Raw genomic sequence first — 16624 nt, 5'->3', positions numbered from 1 at the left:
ATTCTTCATTAACCTAGGTCAAATATTGCTGCATTTAGTCAGTAATAAATCTCAACCCAGAAGTCTCAACTCCAGGATAAGTCCTTGATTGGAAAATTATGCCAATTCCTTTAACTGTTTCCCCTCCCACCAGTTTGATAACATCCCACAAATGAAAATCATGTCTGACAAGTCACTTTTTAACTAGGGTAATACAAAATCAAGATGCAAAATCACCTCAGAATGTTTTCACAAGATAAACCAAGGCCTGCCCAACAGTAACTGAATCAGAATTCCCAAGTATGGGACCCAAGTTCCTGCCATTTGACAAAGCTCCAGGTGACTTTATTGGAGAGCACCACACAAATTCAAAAGTACTGGTCTAACAAAGAACTGATGACAGTCCTCATTCAGGCTGATGATATCTGAATCAGTGTAATTACAGACAACTAAGGAGGCCAAAGAGCAATATACCTCATTCACACAGAAAGTCTACAGACTACAGCACAGACTTCTGGAAGACAAGGGTGAGGCGGCAGGTGGGGTGGTCTTCATTCGTTATCACTATAGACCTACCACTTGTTATAACTGTATTTATATTTACAACACCCTCCAGTATACAATACTTTACACATACTATCTCATCTCGTCCTCACGTCAACCATCTGGGGGATAGGCCTGTTTTTTCTACTGTACTCTGAAGAAAATTAAGTGTGAATCCCAAAGTCAGGTAACCTGTTTAAGGCCATACAGCAAGAAGGTAAGGAGCCCAGATACAAACCCAGATGCCAGAGCTGTACCCCGATACCCAAGGGTTCATGATTTGTTTACTAAAATACTCATTCTGCTTTCACTCATTCATAATAAGCATGCACTACTTTCATAATTAAGGAAAATGTTCTTTTGCTGCAGTCACTATAAAGTGACTTTCCCACAGATTTTCCCATAATGTGACAATCAGCTTTTTAGAAAAAAATTAAGCTGAATTTCTGCGTGACAAACCAAAACCCCAAATAAGTCCCAGATGAATCTGAGAGGTAACTGTAATAAATGAAAACACAAAAGGAAAACATAAATGAAATTTCACCTCAAGATAAGTTCAGCCACTTGTACTGGAATCCAGGCAAAAATGGAATCCGTGAAAGCAAAGTTCAACAAACTTAGTGACAAAGGGATCAAAGGCTTCTAGTATTTGTTTATTTTTTAAAGTTGTGATTCAGTGAAGAGACTGGGGGAGGCATTGACAACACGGCATTACTTTAACAGAAGCGAAGGCAACGCGCATTACTTTAACAGAAGCGAAGGCAACGCTGTAGTAGCAAAAGGAAATAAACAGGAAGCTACACAAAAAGAAGGAGCCCAAAGGCTTAACATTTTCAATATTTAATCATCCCAGAAATCAAGGAAATGTATCTTTACAACAGGACACAGTGACATTTCCACCTATAAATCAGCAAAGGACAGTAAGATTATAGTGTGTGGCACCAACCAGGATCAAGGCAAACATCCCCACACCCCCAGGGCTAGAAGCAGGTACCGACTCTCCTTTCTGGAACACAGTTAGGCCTGAAGCAATAGAAGCCCTGAAACCTGCCTTCACTGACTCTTCAATTTCACTTCCAGAAGTTATTTGTAAGAAAGAGTCAAGTATGAGAACCGAGACTTAATTCTGAGAATGTCCACGAAGTAGACTACTTACTATAATAAAGTACAGGACATCTCCGCACCCTGCTGGCAGCTACAGTGACAGGTACACTGATGTTGTATTAGGAGGAAAGTAAACTGAAATTTTCCATCTGGAACAAGTCCATAAAGTATTCACATCTTTGACTCAGCAATTTCACTTTCTAGGAATGCATTCTGTGTGAGCAAAGATTTGTACGGTAAAGATGCAATCACCAAGCATTCAACAGAAAAAGCTATAAATTAAATGTCCAAGATTAGGAGGAAGGTTAAATATTAAGTATGATAAGTCCATGTCATTGATATGATTATTATTAAGCTTTTCAATCAGTTTCAATCAAACATGGAAATGTTCACAATATAACTATGAAAAATACAGCTTCCACAGTATGGGAGGAGGCGGTGTAAAAACAGGTTTGTTTTTTTAATAAGATCTTCAGATGGATTTTGCTGAAGAATCTTTCCAGAACAGTTAACTTGATGTGCAAGTGCCTAGAGCATAAACTAATTTCTCTAAGAGTTTCCATTTCTCAAGACAATAGGATTTTCACCTTATGCTATGGAGGCATACAATTCATATCATTAGGGCTCCAGGTCTCCCTAAATAAGACAGAAAACTCAAAACTCATAACTGCTTAGCAGTTTGCTAAGCACGACCTAAATCGTGCTTTATGACTCGGGCATCCAACTTCAACCTTCATGGCTGAATTCAACTTGAGACTCCAATTTTGTCATCCTCTTATAACTAACCATCTTTAAGAGTCATCAAGACCCGTAACTTCACAATTCCAGTCTTTCTTGACTCAAATGCTTCTTATTCTATTTTAACCCATAAAGTAAAGGGGGTGGACTGCATGCGTGTGCATGCTCAGTCGTGTCCGACTCTCTGTAACCCCATGGACTGTAGCCCACCAGGCTCCTCTGTCCATGGGATTTCCCAGGCAGGAATACTGGAGTGGGTTGCCATTCCCTTCTCCAGGGGATCTTCACAACCCAGGGATCAAACCCCTGTATCTGACATCTCCTGCATTGACAGGCGGGTCCTTTACCACTAGCACCAAAAAAAGGGTCAACTATATGACCTCAAAGATCCTTTTAGATTCTGAGACCCCACCGACTTACAACTGCCTTGCACACAGAAAGCACATACATACTGGTTTCACTGGGGGAGAAATAATACCAAATTATAAACTTAAGGTAGCAAGGCCATCCCCAAGACCTCCTTTTGTTTCACCTCCAAAATGTCAAGCGTAATGCTTTAAGATCTCCCCTTAATTTTCCACTGTGATAATAATAATTTAGGGTCCTCATCAACTATTTTCTCCATTTTATGCCACAATTTTTTTTAATATTTTATAGCTCCGCTTCAGAAACAAAGGAAGTCACAATGGGAAAAGTCAAGGTTGGAAAAAACCCAAGATACAGAAAAAGATTTTATCAGTCTGGAATATCTAAGTACATTTAAAGGCAATAAAGATAGAGTTGAGCACTTGGATCTCAAAACTACAGGGAAATAATTTAGTTTAACAACAGCATGTACACACACAGAGCTGTGATTTCAGTGAGAATTAGTATCATTTCAGTGAGTCTACTCAATGTTCTATCGTGACCTAAATGGGAAGGAAATCCAGAAAAGAGGAGTGTATGTATAAACACAGCTGATCCACTCTGTTGTATAACAGAAACCAACTCAACAGTGTAAAGCAACTATACTCCAATAAAAAAAATTATATATATACTAATATGTAAGACTGATTAGGGAAAAAAATTATCACCTATTTTTTTTTGGTCTTTTTTTTTTTTTAAACAAAGTATGCTTTAACAAAGTATGTCAAAAACAGAAGAGTAAGTGTCCCCCCCTACTCTGTCCTCTGTTAGATGACACTGTATACTGAATACTGTATGCTGCACTGAGGACCACACGTTAAGAGGGACTTTAACAAAGTGAATGCAGGACAGAGGACTAAGAAATAGGTCAGGGGATTTGAAACTGTCAAATAAGAAACATCTGAAGGGAATGAGGATCGATAGTCTATGGACTTGAAGACCCAGGAAACAGGACGGTGATCTCAATGACCACAGGAGCCTCGAGAGTGAAGTTTATACAAGACTGAAGCTGGCAGGCAGAGACCTTAGCCAAATGGACAGGATATCTGGCATCTAAACGAGACTGTATGTCCAACCCTTCGGGACCCTGTGGACCACAGCCCCAGGCCCCTCTGTCCACGGGACTCTCAGGCAAAACACTGGAGCGGGCTGCCGCACCTGCCTCCGGGAGGTCTTCCCAACCCAGGGATGGAACCTGCATCTCTTACATCTCCTGCACTGGCAGGTGGGTTCTTTACCACTAGCACCACCTGAGTAGGCCCTCAAGGAGATTACCATCATCAGAAATGTGAACTCTACAACACTGAAGCTTCTTTTTCTGAAGAAAACCAGAAACAGAGATTTTCATGTGAAATCTCCCAATTTCTAAGAGCTGGCACCCAATGTAACACTTGGTGTAAGTTGGGCAGACCAACTGTACGTGCACAGGCCTTTTCTGATCCATGCACACCAACCTGTAACTCATGTCTGGGAAACATGATGGCTATCTTCCAGCATCTGAAGAACTGTCAGAGGGAAAAGAAACAGACTTGTTCTACACAGCCCTGAAAGGTGACACTCCCAGAGAGGCCAACTGCAGCTTGGGAAGGACAAGCGTCCTAAAAACTAGTCTGCGAATTAGAATGGGTGGCCCAGGGGGTTCGCATCACTGTAAGTATTCAAAGAGGAACAGGTCAGTAATTCTGCCTTCTAGTACATCTTCTGGTCAAATAACTAAAAGCCCACCCCTCAACCCCCCACGCCTCAGTTTTCTTTCCTACCTTCCTTCCCCTTCACAAAAGGGAATATTGGGTCTTCCCCAGTGGCTCAGAGAATTCACCTGCCAATGCAGGACTCACAGGTTTAACCCCTGGTCCAGGAAAATCCCACATGTCGCAGAGTAACTAAGCCCGTGCTCCGGAGCTCATGCTCTGCAACATGGGAAGCCTCTGCAATGAGAAGCCCACACACTGCAACACAGAGTATCCCCAACTCACTGAAACTAGAGAAAAGCCTGTGTAGCAATGAAGACCCAGCACAGGCAAAAAAATAATTTTTTTTAAAAAAGGAATATTCTAACACTTAGCCTCCTATCTCTCAGGGTTACTATAAAGATCAAAATCTATATGAGAAACAATATATGAAAGTATGACATGGTTGACAAGGACTATAGTAATTTAAGACATTATAGTAATCTATCATCATCATGTATTTATGTATGTCTAACCTCTCCTACTATACAGATGAAGGTCATATTTCAAATCTAATTCATAATTTTTTTATTCCTCACTCAGTAGCAAATCTTTGTTGAAAAAACATTTTAAAAAGAGGTTGGAGGAAGAGGGTTAAAATGATGACAAATATTAAGAGAATAAGAAAACAAACAGTCAACAAAGCAAACATCCAGGAGGTTAATCATTAATATCACTCACTGGTCAGTCTAAAAGGTACTGGGCCCCGTCAAACAGAGGAATATACAAAAGCAGTAACGTGTGTGAAGGGGTGATGCTCGCAGGTAGGCACTGGCAAACCACAGCTAGGTGTCTGTTCTGTAAATCGAGGTACACTGGATCATTCACTTATGGACGGCACGTGTGTACTGCTGCATGCACACACTGCATATATGTCCTATAAGTCTATTTCACTCTACAAAAGCAAAGCTTAACAGTTTCTAAAATACTCTCTATTTGGCCGTTTACAGAAAAAGTTTGCCTACTTTTCTGTAAAAGTACTCCGGGGTTACAAACCACAAAGGTTGCTGGATGCTGAGACATAGTTCATCTTCCCACGGCTCCATCCTGTGTTTTATGGGTCATCTGGGGGACGTGTGAGCAAAATCCTATACTGAAAATTACAGCCTGAGTGCAGAGAAGGTAAATATGTCACCAAGTGAGGTCTTCATATTCCTCTGATACACCCAGGATTATAAAAAGTTTAATACTGCTTCTCTTCCATCTAGTAATATCACCAAGAACTCCAAGTATACAAGGAGTGTGGGACCAGTTCAGGCACGAAAAGATAACGCTTACCGGAGAGTCTACCCGTCCCCCATGAGTTCTCGAACTCCATCTGCCTGAGCTCCCCTATTTTCAAGGAACCTACAAATACATGAAAAATCCTTTCTTCTTACTTAGTTACCCTATCATTACATGTTTTTCGAAAGAACAGCTGCGAAAATTAAGAGGAAAGAAAAATAGGGTGAAGATAAATATGTTAACAGAAGTTTGCTGAGCTAAATTTAATGTCCAGCAGAAATTAGTCCACAGGTTTATGGCTTTATGAAAGGCTTGCCTCACTCTGAAGTAATTATATGCAAAGACATTCAAATCTCTACCAATAGAGAAACCTTCATTTTTCTCCTAATACCTGAATCTCCTTCTGCTTTAGGCAGTACTTCCAACTCTCCCTCCTGGGGAACCACTATGTGGTCCCAGATGTGATTTACGTAAGACGACTCTTAAGTATTTCTCCCTCCAGTTTAGGTAGCTTCATTTTTGAAGGCTGGGCTTCCCATGTAGTTTTTGCTTTTTTTTAAATCTATGCCTTGTGGTCATGAAGGCAGCATGTCCCCCAGGGTTCGCTCAGCCAATGCCTTGTGCTCTGCTTCAGTTATTCTAACTGTACTGAGCGGCTGGGATGGTAACCTGGGCGATCCTGATAGTCTTTCCAGTTCATGCCTCAGTTAGGGACTCTCCTACTCGGCACAGCTTACCGAAGCCCAGGCCCCACTCCTGCATCACCCTTCAGAGATTTCACTCAACAGCTAGCCTAAAGCCCTAAGGAAAAGGGCAGCTCCTTATCTAATCCCCACAACATTCTTCCCATGGCTTCAAGCCATCCATTCAACCTCCTCCTTCTCAGGCTTAACTCTACCCCTGACTCATTTCTCTCTATCCTGTTTGCACAAAGCCTTTCCTCTTCACAGGTTAAAGCTCTGAAGCCTAATGACAAAAAGATTCCAACTACACACAGAACATTAAATGCCAGAGTTTTTTCCCCTTTGATAAAGCAAGGGGTGGGAACCTGAAGACACAAACTGGTGAATCATTTATCTAGTAGATATGTCCCCGAGAGCAGCAGCTACATCTTGAAGTATTAAATAAACCATGTTTTCAGTGTTCTGATCTACAATTCTAACCCTCTTCCAGAAAGCACTCAGACTAGGTTCCCCCATACTTCTGATTACTTCTGACTCCTCAGGCTCCCCACAGGAAAAAACGGTATTTTCAATGAACCAAGGAACAGTTTAAAAAGCTAGGTCTTCTTTCTTTTAAAGCCCCCCGCTAAAAGTTGCTGGGAACGCTGAGCTCCACTCAAAAGACTATCTGGATCTCCCAGGTTACCATCCCAGCCGCTCAGTAGAGTTGGAATAACTGAACCAGAGCGCAAGACATTGGCTGAGCAAAACCGGGGGGGAAATGCAGTCTGTGTGGCCACAACGCACAGATTTTAAAAAAATAAACTTGGGAAGCCCAGCCTTCAAAAATGAAGCTACCTAAACTGGAGGGTGAACTACTTTAGACTTCTTAAGTAAATCACATATGGGAAAAAAGGACAAGGGTCTGTTCCTCCTCCGAAGACGTGGAACTTGGGGCTTGATGAAGCCCCTTGGAATTTTTGAAAAGAAAAGACAGGGGAAGAATCCACCGAAGTCAAGTCTTTTGAGAGCCACGAATAACAATGGCTCAAGCGGTAGAGAAGAGAAACAGCCTCTCTGCAGTCTGGCAGCCCTGCCGGGCTTCCAAAGCGTTTCGGATTCACACTGCACCCTGCCGCGCGCTCGGTTAACTCTGCTAAGATTTCAGCCGTGCAGACGCGCTCTCCGCAGCCCCTCTCCCGCCTGAGCAGCGCTAGGCCCATCACTAGAGCGCCTGGGTACCAGAGCCCCAGATGCACAGAAGAGGAGCACCTGGACCCTTCCTTGGGCAGGAAGTGGCTATTCTGATTGCGGGCTCCTCGTGAAAGGAGGTGAGCTGGGTGAGAAGAGGCCAAGGAAGAGCAGCTGCAGGCGGCTGTGTCTGAATGCAGCGGAAAGCAGATGTGGAAGTGTGTGCGCGCTCAGAACGGGGGTGGGGGCGGGCCGGATGCCCCTTCGTGAACCGAAGATGCTCTACATAAGCAGCTGGACAAACACAGGGGGGCAAAGGATGGGGGAGGACTTTCGGATGCAGAAGTGGCTGCACGGCTGAGGCTGAGCCTTTAGAAAAAGGGGTGGAGGTGGGTGCGAGGTAACCAGGACTCTAGGGGGCGTGTGGGGGTGGGGAGGTCGCATTTAGAGCTCCCTATACCCCCAGGGTGGGGCCCGTTACCGGTTATCCTCCTCACTGGTGGCTAAGGCCCTGGAGGTCTCTCCCGGGCCCCCGAGACGTCTGGCAAGGCCTACTCCGAGGCTGCACGCCCCCGCCACGCAGGGCAGCAGCCTCCCCCCCGGTTCCCGCGACCCCAGAGCAGCCAGACCCCGTCCAGCCCGGTGCCCGGCTCTCGCGGCCGGCCCCGGGGTCCCTACCACGAACCTCTTCCGGACCACCACCCCGGCTCCTCGGGGCTCCCGCCGCCGCCAGGAGTCCTACCGGCTTCCAGTTCAGGGACGAGCCGCTGCCGCCTGCGCGAGACTCGGGTTCCCAAAAGCCGCTCTCGCCGCCTGCAGCCCGCCTTCCAGGCCGCGCCGGATCCTCCGCTCCCCCTGCTGGCGAGCAGCCATTTCCGACCTGTACCGGCGGAACTTGCCGAAGTGCGCAGTGCCGGAAATGGCCGAACCCCAGCGCTGGCGAGCCTGGAGTCCGGGGAGGGGGAAGGGAAGGGGAAGGGGAGGGGAGGGGGAGGGAGGGGGAGGGCAGAAGGGGCGGGGCGAAGGCTTCCCCGGCTCCGCCGACCGCGCCCGAAGAGCTTCGGAAGCCTCGGACCCCGCAGCCGGGCTCGCCAGGGTCCGCGAGCGGCGGCGCTGGGGATTGTGGGAGCCGCCCACGGGAAAGAAGCGCGGGCCCGCCTCTCTCAGCCCTCAGACCCGCCTCCTACTAGTGCCTCAACTCTTTCCGAAAACCCTCTCCGGGGGGTGCAGAGCGAAAGCTCTCCGCCGGTCCTGGAACGCGTTCCGACTCCAGAGCCTCAGCCATTGAACTTCGGGTCTAAAACTAAAGCCGTCCCCACAGACAAGGCCTTCTTCAATGAGCTGACGGTCTCCCAAAAGGTCTGGAGTTGGCAAACAGTGAATATTTAACAACAAAGAAAAGGCCGGCCGGCAAGAATGCCTAGGGGAAAAATACCGAGGCTTTGCAGAAACAATGGCTAGTCCAGTCGTGTTGGCGTGATCAGCCACAGCCAGGAGGAAAAGACGAAGCCGTTTGAAATACTTAAGAGCCAACCTCTCGGAACGGAAAAGTGCACACATCCTACAACTCTAAGAGACTTGTCAACCTTCACACTTGCAAAGTCAGGACAAGGCTTTTCAGAGAAAAATAGTGGGAGTGGGCAAAGGACGATGGATCTGGAAGACAGAGCGTCTGAAGAACTATGGCTGGAGGTTCGCAACATTGTACAGGAGGCGGTGACCAAAACTAGCTCCAAGAAAGAGAAGGAACTCCACCAATCCTGAAAGATAGACCTGATCATTACTGGTCACTCAAGAATGAGTCTAAGTCATTACTTAAAATCTATAACTGCAATATGAGCTAAGATCAAACTTGCTTCAACTTTTTAAAAACATGTTTCTAATTTCCAAAGGGCGGGGCTTCTAGTCCAGGGACCAGGAAACACTCCAGAACCCGAAGAAGCTGCTGGCTGGGATGCCGGTGCTTGGGTGGTCTGTATCTTAGAGGAGCTCAACCCCCTGACGCCACTCACAGCAGCGCTGTTTCATCCACACACACTTCTTGGGGGAGCCTAGAGGCCGGACAAAACCCTGAAGATTGATGTTTCCCATAGGGGACAGTTTGGGCCGAGGATTCCATATGCAAAACAAAACTTTAAAAAGCCTAGCAACCTGTTTTCCAGGGAGCACACTTCCTCTCTCCATACCCATCAGCCCCTCCTTTTTCTGATCCCCCTTTTCTTCCCTCTTTCCTGACATCTTCCTCATCCCTCACCACACACTTCTTTCTCCTTTTGCCTTTATTACAAAGAACTAACTCAAACCTTCAAAGTCTCACCACCATCATATATGTGCAAAAACAACTCCTTTCTAGCTTTTGCCAGTTTTGTTCAAGAAAGCTGGAGGCAAGGAAGCAAAAATCAAAAGGCTTTAAAAGTCAAAAGCATTGCAAGAAATAAAAATAGGGAAAACTGTCGCCCAAATATTATGAGCAGCCTAAAGTTGTCCTTTTTTTTTTTTTTTAAATAGTTCATCTTGACTCTCCTCCAGAGGTCTGTTGCAGCAGGCAGAAGACTAGCAGTGTGGTAGGAGACGCAACAGAAGCCAGGGCTGGTTCATCAGGTGTTGGTTCATCACCAGGTGCTGGTTCATGTGCCCGTGGACAAGAGAGGACCTGCAGGTAGCTTCTTCCCGGAGGACTCAGCCCAGACAACTTCTCCACCTAAATGACTTAACACATGGCTGCCCCAAATGTCAACTTACTTGATTCCAACAGCAGTTCAAGATTTAGGCAGAAAAAGGATACACACCAAAATGTGGTGAAATCTCGACATCCCCGAAGCCCCAGGTGCTCCTGAGCACCCGCCTCCTATGGATCTTATCAGTCTCTCCTCTCCCACTATTTCTTCCTCTCACACAGTTCATGTCGCTAACTAGTTATGACTTGGGCTTTTTTGGGGGAATGCACTACAGGGCATATGGAAGTTCCCTAATCAGGGATTGAACCCACGCCTCCTGCAAAGGAAACTCAGAATCTTAACCACAGGATCACCAAGGAAGTCCCTGGGCTCCTTTCTTTTCCTCCCCACTGTTTCTTCTGAGCAACATCTCCAACTTGAAGCAGATCCCTCACTGCATCGCCCCAGTCTTATTTTCCAGCTGCACTCAAGACATCACCATACCATCACCATCCTGTGAATACCTATTTTATGAATACTTAATTGCCAGGCAATATGTTCAACCCTTTGTAAGCACTGTGTCATTTCAATCCTTGCAGGGTGAAATCAGCTTACTGATATGTAAAGAGGCTAAATCATACCTTCCCTGGTGGTCCAGTGGTTAGGATTTTGCCTTCCAATGCTGGGGGTGTGGGTTCGATCCTTGGTCAGACAGCTAAGATCCCACATGCCTCTCAGCCAAAAAAAACAAAACATAAAACAGAAGTAACAAATTCAAGACTTTAAAAATGGTCCACATCAAAAAAATCTTTAAAAAGAAAAGAGGCTAAATAAAGAAGGTGCCCGAGATCACAGAGTGAGGCACCAAGTGATCACAGATGCCACTCCCAAGTCTCCCCCAGCTCCAGAGTCAGCTGAGCACTTATCAAAGTGTATGCAAAGTTTTTTCATATATGCAAAATGTCTAAAACATGATCCTGCCCTCATACCATAAAAGTCACAACTTAAAAAGATGAGTAATTACCAGAGAGTAAGCATAACAATATTCATCCGTAAGAGATCATCAATCCAGTTACATGTAATGGATGATAATTTACCACACCCTGTATAAGCCTCTGGTGGTAAAAATAATCATTGCTAACATGTACATGTTGAACAAAACCAGGGCTGCACCACTAGAAATAAACTACGCAAACATGTAATGACAGACTAAACAGCATATTCACACGATGGAATACAACAATGAGAATGAGTGCTTTGCAAACATACACAATACTGATGAATGTCTCAATGTTAAGCAAGAAAAACTGGACACGAAAATATACAGGCTATGATCCCATTTATAGAAAGTATAAAAAACAGACAAAACTAATCTACTCTTAAGGAGTAGTGACTGGAGGGGAGCAAAAGGGGCTCTGTGGGTGCTTGTTCTATCTCTTGAGCTGGGTGTGGCTCCACAGGTATGTTCAGTTTATCTAAATCCATCAAGTTCTACAATTATCATATGTGTCCTTTTGTATGTGGATATTATCCTTCACTTTTGAATGTTTATATATATATATATATATTTATAGATATATGGTGAAACAGATCACCAGCCCAGGTTGGATGCATGAGACAAGTGCTCGGGCGTGGTGCACTGGGAAGACCCAGAGGGATCGGGTAGAGAGGGAGGTGGGAGGGGGGATCGGGATGGGGAATACATGTAAATCCATGGCTGATTCGTGTCAGTGTATGACAGAAACCACTACAATATTGTGGAGTAATTAGCCTCCAACTAGTAGAAATAAATGAGAAAAAAAAAAAACACTAAAAAAAAAAATAAGTAATTAATGATCAAGGCAAGAAGCCTTTAATCACCCTTGAACATTGTCACTATGATTATGCTAGAGAGGCCAATCATTCCTGGGCCCACCTCCACCACCTTCTCAGAGACACTAAACCCCATCCATCCATCCGTCTTCAGAAGCGTCACCTCCCCTCCAGCCCCAGCTGACTGGACCTGTGACACCGTAAAGCTGAATCAGGTGATGAAGTGCTTCATTCAATAAACTACACAGATTTGGGGCAAAGAATTTCTGGACATATGCACAGTGATAAACCAAGAAAACTGGTCTGCATAAAAAAGAGCCAACACAAGGAAGCAAAACAAACCTGTGGGAGAAGGAGCGAGATGCCCCAGGGGCTGCTTACGCGCCAGCTCTGGTACGCATACACCCCACCTGTCACTGGGTATCCCTAAGATTGCTCATGTAGCCTTGCTGCTTAGTCGCTCAGTCGTGTCCGACTCTTTCGGACCCCATGGACTGTAGCCCTCCAGGCTTCTCCGTCCATGAGATTTCCCAGGCAAGAATATTGGAGTGGGTAGCCATTTCCTTCTCCAGGGGATCTTCCCGACCCAGGGATGGAACCCACATCTGCTTTGGTTTCTTTACCACTGATCCACCTGCAAAGTCCCATGTAGCCCTGTGATTTCAAAAAAGAAAATCTTACTTATTTAAACTAATTTGAATAGGTTTCTGTTTGTGGCATGTATTATCTCATTTAGTTCCTGTAACAACCCTACACAGTAAGTGCCATTATGATTCCCATTCTCAGATGAGCTAACTGAAGCCCAGAGAGGTTAAGCAACTTGCCCAAATCACACAGCTGGTAGGTTGTGTTGGCGGGATTTGGATCCAAGCAGTCTGATCCTGGAGTCTGAAATCTTAACAAATCAACTGCATTGCAGTGAGAGAGAAATGCTGAAAATGTCAACATGAATTACATGTTGCGATTTAACTAAGGCATCTGATTTTAAATGGAGAAATGATAAAGAGGATTTAAAAACTGGCTGTCCAAAGAAGTTGGTAAGCTCTTATTTTTTTCACAAGGGAATTACAGTTTGAGTTATAGATGTCAGAGAAATATAAAATGCATATAACATGACAAATTATACTAAGCAAGACTGTGTTCTTATACCAGGATATTGTTTAAAAATTTCAGCAAAATGCTCTGTTAGCGGGTCCCCATTGATTACCTAGTTTTCCCAAAATGTTAATACCCAGGAGAAGGGGATTTTAGTCCTATGGAAATTAATGATTAAAGTTACTCCCTAAGAGGGAGGCAGACGCCAGTGGTCACTTCCCACGGTGATGGCCAGACTCACAATCCACTCAGCAAGGCTTCTAGATCAATCACAACCAAGCCATTGGTTGACCCCCAGCAACCTTCAAATGGCATGATTCAGGAATTATCAGTGAGTTTAAGTCAGATAAGAACTTGTTCTCTCTGTAATGCTTTGACTTTAGAAGAAAGTGCTGACAACCACCACTCAAGATCTTTTCTATATATAAATGATTGAGCAGTTTTGTGGCTTATATTTAGAACAATGCATGACAATTTCTAGATTAGAGTCCCAAGGTTACTCTTCCCTTTGGTCCATCAATGCCAGAAAGACAAAAGGTCACCTTCTGAGGCTCCATGGATGGCATTCTTTAGCCTGCTAAATGGCTCAACCCAAAGTCCTTGCTTTGATGTTACCTTTTAAAGGAGGCTGTTTTTTTGTTTTTTTTTTTTAATAATCTGGCAAAAGTAGGGATGGTTTGAGCAGTTTGTGGCTAATTTGTAGTAAGAACACTGAGTTAAACCGAGCTCCAAAACAAAGCACATATTATTATCAAAATGAGGATTTAATTCATTTCCTCACTGCCTTGCAAGTGACTGTGAAAAATGTTTTGCTAATAAGAACCTACTAGATAGCACAAGGAACCCTACTCAGTACTCTGTAATAGTCTACGTGGGCAAAGAATCTATTGATTAAAAAGAAGAGTGGAAACATGTGTAACTGATTCATTTTGCTGCACACCTGGAACTAACTCAACACTGTAAATCAACTGTACTCCAATGAAAATTTTAAAAATATATAATAAAGTTTTGTACTAGTTTCACATCAGGAAACTTAGCCTAATGTGAAATTAGTTATCCACATAAGACAGCTAATCTGTAATGATCAATTAACATTCTAAAAATTGGCTATTGTCCAGACTTTCCTAGCAGTCCAATGGTTAAGATTCCATACTTCTGATGCAAGGGGCATGGGTTCAATCTCTGGTCCAGGAATGAACCACAGAGTAAAAACTCACAGGATCTCTGGTCCCACAAGCTGTATGGCCAAAGAGGAAACAAAAAAAAAAAACCTACTGTCCTTCAAATTGGAGTAGGAAGTGGCAACACACTCCAGTATTCTTGCCTGGAAAATTCCATGGAGAGAGGAGCCTGGCAGGCTGCAGTCAGTGGGGTCACAAAGAGTCAGACACAACTGAGCAACTGGGCACACACACACATGTCCCTCAAATATAACAGATCTGTCTTTAAGTTCCCTTCTTCCTTTTATTTTTTCTTCTTCTTTTTTTGGCCATGTCATGAGGCCACACTGGGTCTTAGTTCCCCAACCAGGGATCAACCCCACACCCCATGCATTGGAAGCACAGGGTCTTAACCACTGGACCACCTGGGAAGCCCCCTCTCCTGCGAATTTTTACTCTCTGCTCATGTTGTCAGCACAGTTTGCCAAGGTAATCACATTGAACACTCCGTACATCTCAAAATGTGATCAGAATTTCCTAAGCTTGCTCCTGAAAGTTCCAAATAGTGCTACAGATGTTCCCAAAGGCTAATAAACAGGCCCCTAACACATGCTCTTTTAGGACAGTGAGTAATGAAAACAAGACCAGTTAACCATACCATGCCACAGCACATCATGAATGCCTAGTCGAAGAACCTAAGGTAATAAGGGCTACAAGCAGAAAAAAAGACAAATCAGGCTGAACACTGATGGCTGAGTTCCAATGTCACGTTTGTAGGCAGCTCTATGACTCCAAGATGGTCCTAATACCAAAAGTTATCATTTCACAAAGATTCAAAAAATCAACTGCTCACTACTTCCATTTATAAATCCTTCCTGTAAACAGGGCATTCCAACTGAAAATTAGCCAAGTGTCTTAGAAGTACTTAAAGAACATCAATTAACTTCTTACTTGACCAATCTGACTGGAAAATCAAAACTGAAAGTGCAATTTCTGAATGTAATCTTGCTCAAAACTTTAAAAAAGGTAACTTTTAAATAACATATAAATTTAGGTATTAAAAAACAACTAACAGTAGTTTCTGCCAACCAGAGTTTCAAAGAAAAATGTGAAGATTTTAAAACAATTCATGAAGGTTTGCAACAAGATTTTATTAAAGAGAAATACTATTTTCCCAAATATTCCTAAATATGAATTCTCACACTAAATGGTAAGAACATGATGCTAGTGGACCCAGTCAATCCCAGAACAAAATAATCATTGACCCCTTCCCCAACCCAAGCCTTCAGAAGCCTTGCAACTGCTATGCCACAGGTCAAAAATGGAGCCAAATGGAAGTGTGACCACATGTCAACAAATATATCAATTCCGGAGGCCAAAGCGAACAACCAAAACTCAACTCTGAGTGTGTCAGATATTGCATCCTCTTGTTACAAAGGGATACCCATCATTACATTATGTAGGTTATAAAGAAAAGCCTATTTATAAAGTGAAGAGGTGATTATTTAGAAAAAGGATGGCTGACATAAGTGATGTAAATAATCCAAAAATACTTTAACCACATGTGAAATATGCTAAGTATGAAAATCCTTTAAAAGTTCAAATACTATATGCATTTGTATTATTTTATGTACATTTAACTAGGTTGCAAAAATGCTCAATATTTCCTTATATTTCATATCTAATTAACTTAAATAATAAGTAAATATCAGTAGGAACACAAATTAGCAAAAAAACTCACAAAAACTGATAAATAATTGCCAATTCTGTGGCTTCCTTCCAGCTCAGAAGCACAATTTTATAAAATTGCTATCTCTGAACTATTTTTATTTCTTCTTTTTTCACTTACTTTGAATGGACTATATGCTTCCACATGATTCTCATAGTCATCTCTGAAGACATTCCATGACTGTCTCAGTGGCTCCTGAATAACAGTTTGTAGATAGAATGGAGTTTTCATCAGACCACAGTTAAATGAGATAAGCAAAGGCAAGTTACTGAGTTTTTAGTAAAGCTAAATTTATTCAATTTACTTTATTGAATTTATTACATAATAATAATTATTATTATTACAGTTTCTTTGTCCTTTACTTTGAGATTATGTCCTTTCCCTTTTCTTGTGTTAAAAGGTATCTTTATGGCATTTTAGTAATGGTAAATGGCAGTTTTTTATCTTCCTCATGTGACAAAATACTGAAACATACCTATTTTGCCCCCCCCCCCATTACCAGTTATTTTATATTTTACTAGTCCAGTAAATCCAAAAGTCAATCAACTAAATACACTCCTTCATGAGACGAACCTATTTGCAGGGCAGAACAGAG

General features: G+C 43.3%; 1 protein-coding gene and 1 long non-coding RNA gene across 6 annotated transcripts in view; one reads left to right on the top strand and one right to left on the bottom strand.

Annotated features, from left to right (window-relative positions):
- The window catches only part of EXTL3 (exostosin like glycosyltransferase 3), a 62564-nt gene extending 53864 nt beyond the window's left edge, over window positions 1-8700 (bottom strand). For 2 of the 5 annotated variants that reach the window (XM_070480634.1, XM_020893104.2), the window contains exon 1: window positions 8262-8699. The gene's annotated coding sequence lies outside the window, so the exon portion shown is untranslated. Of the gene's footprint in view, window positions 1-8261 lie in introns of all 5 variants that reach the window. The other 3 variants (XM_020893101.2, XM_020893102.2, XM_070480635.1) reach the window with 2 other exon arrangements.
- On the top strand, window positions 7164-10491 carry LOC139039520 (uncharacterized). Its single transcript, XR_011492830.1, has 2 exons — window positions 7164-7716; window positions 10085-10491. It is a non-coding gene; the product is annotated as an uncharacterized lncRNA (long non-coding RNA).
- Window positions 10492-16624: the final 6133 nt, after the last annotated feature.

The sequence above is a fragment of the Odocoileus virginianus genome, chromosome 18 (genome assembly GCF_023699985.2).
Source record: "Odocoileus virginianus isolate 20LAN1187 ecotype Illinois chromosome 18, Ovbor_1.2, whole genome shotgun sequence".
Taxonomy (NCBI): Eukaryota; Metazoa; Chordata; class Mammalia; order Artiodactyla; family Cervidae; genus Odocoileus; species Odocoileus virginianus.
The sequence above is the reverse complement of the archived record's forward strand: the minus strand, read 5'-3'. Positions and strand labels throughout refer to the sequence as shown.